The sequence below is a fragment of the Drosophila navojoa genome, chromosome 2, assembly GCF_054131105.1.
Source record: "Drosophila navojoa isolate 15081-1374.11 chromosome 2, UAZ_NAV_1.0, whole genome shotgun sequence".
Taxonomy (NCBI): domain Eukaryota; kingdom Metazoa; phylum Arthropoda; class Insecta; order Diptera; family Drosophilidae; genus Drosophila; species Drosophila navojoa.
The window spans coordinates 32,894,107-32,899,985 of NC_142890.1; the positions used below are offsets into that span (position 1 = coordinate 32,894,107).

A 5,879-nucleotide genomic window follows, 5' to 3' on the forward strand; every position below is an offset into this window, starting at 1 on the left:
CAGGATAACTATCCTAAATAGGACTCCCCAGTAGCTAAGGATTGGTTTCATGAAAATAGAAATGATGTTTATGAGTGGCCAAGTCAGTCTCCAGATCACAATCCAATTGAGAACCTTTGGGGACACCTAAAAGGACTAATTTCCAAGACTACCTGCTTCAATTACACCCAATTATTGGATCATACTCAGGAGGAATGGAGCACCATTCCCGTGGAAAGGAGTAGAAAGTTAATGCCCTCTTTGCCCTCAAGGATCAACAAAATCTTTGCGAATAAAAGCGGGCATACAGTGTATTATCCACATTAATCTGAATATAACATAAATATTTCACAATATTTCAGAAATTTTAATTTTTTTTTTAATTTGTTAGGCACACCTATTAATGTGGCCAGCAAAATTTTAAGTATTTTGTGATGTATGCCAAAATTATATCGAACGTGAATATTTTTTAAACTTTTTTTTGCTTTTATTATTCTAAGATATGTCTATTTTTGAATGCCAGTTGCAATTTTTAAAATATATGAAAAAATATAGACGTTATCACCATTTAAAAACAAAAAATATTTCACACCTATTTATTAATTTGACCATATGTGTATATATTCTATTGAATAATTGACAAATTCGAAAATATAAAAGTTATTCGAAATTGGCTGCAGTGGCATTTGCCTTGATTGATAATTTTTTAATCGATAATAAAATATCGGGGATAGTTATCGATTTTTAAAGATAAACTCGACATGCGGTCATTTAAAAAACAAAAATCAAGCCTCTAGCTCTTATATCTTCTGAAATCGACGCGTTCAAACATACGGACAGACAGACAGGGCCAAATCGACTCAGCTCGTCGTCCTGATCAAGAATATATATACTTTGTGGGGTCTGCCATTCCTCCTTCTGCCTGTTGCATACATATTAACAAAACCATTATACCCTGATTTCCCAATTTCAATGGGTCTGGTCGAGACTGCCCGACTACGAGATCGCCTGAACCCACAAGCAACGGATATTTCAATAATAATTCGCACACGCACACACACAGCATACGCACGCATAAACACGCATTGGCTGCTGTGTGCGCTTACAACGAGAACTTATTTGCTTATTAACTTTTTTGTCGATGGACTATCTTCATGAAACATTTTGATTATAATTATAGCATGAATATGTATTCATTTGCTAAAGCATAAGACTCTAATACGCAGGCGTTCTGCTAACTGCGCAGCAAGTAGCGACTGCACTTGGTCTGCGCTGCAGCGTTGGCAATGAGAATTATTATGAGAATTTATTTGTTGAATAATTTAATTTCTAAACGTACAATCTTAATGAAACTTTCAAAACGTATTCATTATGTTTAATGTACAGTCCAATGTACAGTCCAATGCATGTCTCTAGTATTTGAAATGCGGTTTTTACAAATTGGTGGCGAGGGGGGCATGGTATCCAAAATCTGTATATAACAAAATGTTTGTACTTGACATATGTACATACACAGTAAATTTGAAGTCACCAGGTCTAAAAGTGTTCAAATGAGGCTGGAGAAACAAAATCAATTTTTCGATAATACTCGATAAAAAAGTTATCGGATGATTTATCGGAAAATAAGATAAACTCGTATTGCTTATGGTAGACACCATGCCATATTTCAGCTCTCTAGCATTTGTATCTTCAGGGGCTATATCGACTCAGCTCGTCGTCCTGATCAAGAATATATATACTTTATGGGGTCTGCGCTGATTCCTTCTGCCCGTTATATATTTTTTTCATAAAATCATTATACCCAGATTTCCCATGTTCAATGGGTTCAGAGTATAAAAACAAGTAAGAAAGCTCTGGCTGAGACTGCTCGACTACCCTTCAAACAACTAATATTTCAATAATAATTCGCACACACATGCACACACACGCCCACACACACACGCACACATACATGCACATATTCAAGCGACTGCGCTTGGGCTAGTCTATGAGACTTTATTTGTTGAATAATTTAATCTTAATAAATCTTTCAGAACGTAATGACGATGTTTGAATGTATATATATACCGAAGCACAAGTTTCTAGTATTTGAAATACGCCTTTTACAAATATGATGGTGAGGCGGTGGATATAGGGGTGAAGGCTAAATTTTAACAAAACTCGAAATTGTATAAAACGAATCTTAATAAACATGCTAAATTTGAAAACTCTACCTTTAAAGATGTGGGAGATATAATTTTATAACTGATTTTCGATAAGATTTTTTATCGATAAAAAAATAACTGGATTTAAAAAAAAAAAATTTTTTTGGGGGGGGGGGGGGCGTGGCAAAAGTTTACACCTCCTAAAGTATAAGAGCTAGAAGCTTCAAATTCAGATAATTAAGTTACTTCTCTATCAATGACCAAGTGACGCCTTTTTAGGCGCGTGGCATTTAAAAAAATACCCTGTAATTTTCACATTTTCGGAGCGTAAACATCCAAATTTAGTTAGATATCTACGTCCAATTGAAGCGTGGCAAATCGGAAAAAGCTCGATTACATATAGTATTAGAGCTAAACTTTGCTCCTAAATTGCTGATGGGACGTGAATGAGTATTCTGCAGTCGATAACGCCCGACTGTAACGTTCTTCCTAGTTTAGTTCTAGCTCTGAAATGGAAGAGGACACAGATAATTATGAATTTTCCACAAAATATCACACCTCTGCGGTCTGTTAAACAAAAAATTATCATTTTTATAATTTCTTGTTTGTCCGAGTATACGTGTTAGATTGCAAGACTCTAATAATTTATCATCACATTAGTAACCATAATAGCATAATAGGGCGCCTAATGTGGGGTTTTTAATAGTATGGAACTCCTCACTTGCTTCAAATCGTAATGATTTTATGGTCTTATTCAATTTTCTTATTAAAAGGACATTGATAACACTTAACTATGATTTAAGGCTCAGTTACCAGACAAGCGCATAAAACAGTGGGGGTCGTGAGGATAGTAGATATTGTTATAGTCTTTCTCCGGTTTTATTTTACTTAAATAATATAACGTACATAATTTGATAGGCACGACTTAATATAAAAAATCTGTGCATATATGTACATATGTACATGGCAGAAAAAAAATTTCTATGGTACGAAGCTTTCCTGTAAAAATTAATCGACAGAAATTAAAACGAAACTAAACAGACTTGTTATAGTCTTGAATTCGTATTTCTTCAATATAACATACATATATTGTTTGTTTTAACGGGCGAATAGACAGAAAACACTCTCTGGAATCAATATTTTGTTGTTGCTTAAATCTTAAAGTATATAATATATATATTTATATATATATATATATATATATATATATATATATATATATATATATATATATATATATATATATATATATATATATATATATATAGTTTACTATCATTTACAAGCCCAGTTCAACATGAAACAAGTAAGAAAGCTCTAATCGAGACTGGTCGACTACGAGATCCCTTGAACGCTTCAAGCAACACACACATACACACACACGCACACACACACTACATACACAGACGACTGCGCTTGGGCTGCGCTGCAGTGTTGGCGATATTGTGAGAATTTATTAATTTAATTTCCAGACGTACAATCCTTATGAAACTTTTAGAACGTAATCAAAATGTTAAAATGTATGTATCTATAATTTTTTACTAATATGAGGGTGAGGGGGTGGATATAGGGTGGGAGGTAAATTTTAACAAACATGGAAATTGTATAAAATGCATCTTAATACCAATTTTAAATTTGGAAACTCTACCTTTAAAGTTGTGGGAGATATGTTAAAAAACATTTTGAAAACAATTTGAAGTCTCTATTTCTTATATTCTCTAAGATCGACACGTTCATACATACGGACTGATGGATGATCAGCTTGTCGCCTTGATCAAGGATATATATGCTTTGTAGGGTCTACCACGCCTCCTTCTGCCTTTTACATACATTTCAACAAAACAATTAATTATACCTTGATTTCCCATTTTCTAACATTTCATTCGCAATGTGAAAAACTGTTGTAGCTGCAGCACGTGCGTTTGTTAATTGGCCAAACATTTTGTTAATTTATAATCGTCGATTGATGTAATTGAAAATTAATTAAACTTTCAACATATGATCTACATATTCTATTGAATATTTGGCATTTATTATCTAAAAAATCATTGCCAATTAGCTGGTATTTGACCTTTTCTGGGGATTCTGGTGAATTTGAAGCCGATATCCGAAATATAACAAAAAACCGAAATTGTATTACATGCATTTTAATATATATTTAAAATTTAAAGACAATAGCTTTTAAGATGTAGGAAATATTATTTTACAAAAGATTTTCGATAAGGTTTTTAATCGATAAAAAATAACGGGAAAGTTATCGTTTTCTTTATAAACTTGAGTCAGCACGTCGATCTGATCAAGGATATATATACTTTGTAGGGTCTGTCACGCCTCCTTCTGCCTGTTACATACTTTTAACAAAACCATTATACCCTGATTTCCCATTTTAATGGGTTCAGGATATTAAAGCGGAACGAAATCAACAACAGATATAAGATCATTCTCGGAACATATATAGCGGTAACCAAATACGTGGGTTTTATACTGAACAAAAGACTTACTGTCAAGATCCATATAACTTACGACTCAATATAGAAGTCAAAATGTGTTTTCTTAGGTCTATTTTCCAAGTGTTCTCAGTTAATTTGCTCATCGTATGTGCCATGTTGTCCAGTTTGTCATGTAAATTAATTTAATGATGGAATAGGTGTATATAAATCTAATAAATAAAAAGATATTCTGAAAACAAATTTATATGAAATTTTATTACTTCATCAATAATGGGATAAACACATTGTTAGATAAATTGGGTTCGAAAATACCAATATGGTAGGTAATTTATAACGTCTGTTTTCATTTTGATTTATTTATTATTTTCCGTTGCCTGATTTAATCTTGGATCTTGGAAATAATGAGTCCAAATAATTGGTTTGATTTGAATATCAACGTTCTAGTATAACCATTTTGTTTTAGTTTTATTTAGGGTTTAATATATAAGGGGTTTAATATATATATATATATATATATATATATATATATATATATATATATATATATATGTATATATATGTATATATACAAATTAACAATGAATAACTATATATAATGATTTAAGTGAAAAACTTCGCTCTTAATTTATAATTCATGTTAGCGCTTTTGTGATCAAATGGGGTTCAATATTCTTATTTAAATTAATCATTGAGCACTTTTTTATATCGTATATTTTAAATTGGACATAAGATACTCTAATTTTTTATGTCAGTGCCATTATATAAGCACAGTCCACTCAAACCAGTCCCAAAATATTACACGCCTTCGAATTGGTACTTCTAAAATGTGGAAGCATTGTTGCGTTGTGTGAAAATACAGGCTTAGCAAGCAATTCTATTGCTAGATATAATAGTAAGGGAAAATTTAACAATTTAAGAATGCATTTAACATTCCTAAACTAATTCCAAAAATGCGACCTCAAGTCGCATGAGGGTTGAAACATAGTCATTTCCCATTGGTGAGCGTACAAAAAAGGAGTGGCGATGCAAAGAATATTGGTATAACAACAGTCATCTCTTTTTGACCAATACGAATTCATATCAGAATTTCAAAGAGCGAGTGAAATATGTATACTTAAAGGTGGGCAGGCATTATTTGAAGCTGTCCAAAGCCAGTTAGCTCTGAATTCAGATTCCAGCCCACGGATGGCTTCTCTGTTCTCTTATTGGTTAGTATCATTAAAATGAATAGGCAATATTTTGATGTTTGTTTTGTTCAACGAAGTGTGTAGCCAGTACCAACAGTACAGAGTTATCGTTAATAGGA

At 32.4% G+C, this 5,879-nt stretch overlaps 1 protein-coding gene and 1 long non-coding RNA gene across 2 annotated transcripts in view; both read left to right on the forward strand.

The window, feature by feature from the left end:
• LOC149092491 (uncharacterized) overlaps positions 1-5,879 on the forward strand; it is a 192,042-nt gene that overhangs the window by 115,038 nt on the left and 71,125 nt on the right. The window lies entirely within an intron of this gene.
• LOC149092492 (uncharacterized) overlaps positions 1-5,879 on the forward strand; it is a 182,797-nt gene that overhangs the window by 17,378 nt on the left and 159,540 nt on the right. The window lies entirely within an intron of this gene.